Consider the following 314-nt stretch of genomic DNA (forward strand, 5'->3'; position numbering starts at 1 on the left):
GAGAAAAGCTTGAAAAGTTTCTATATTCTTTACAAGTAAGTGCTTTCTGCAAATGCAATTCCTATGTTTGGGGGCTTTTTGGCCAAAAGGGAGTTCATAAGCCCATCAGGTAGGAAGCATTTCTGGTCCACCTAAAACTTCGTGTTGGGGGTGAATTTTCTAACGCCCGAAGCGGTTTTCGGCCAGCGCTGGACCCTTCCCACTCGAGCGTTTTTCGCTCACGGTAGCGCTGGTGCAGTGCTCACCCCACGCCCCCCCGCCGCGGGCAGGGATTTCTGCCACCCGCCGCCGTTGTGCCCAGTCTGGCAAACGCC

The sequence above is a fragment of the Gavia stellata genome, chromosome 12 (genome assembly GCF_030936135.1).
Source record: "Gavia stellata isolate bGavSte3 chromosome 12, bGavSte3.hap2, whole genome shotgun sequence".
NCBI lineage: Eukaryota > Metazoa > Chordata > Aves > Gaviiformes > Gaviidae > Gavia > Gavia stellata.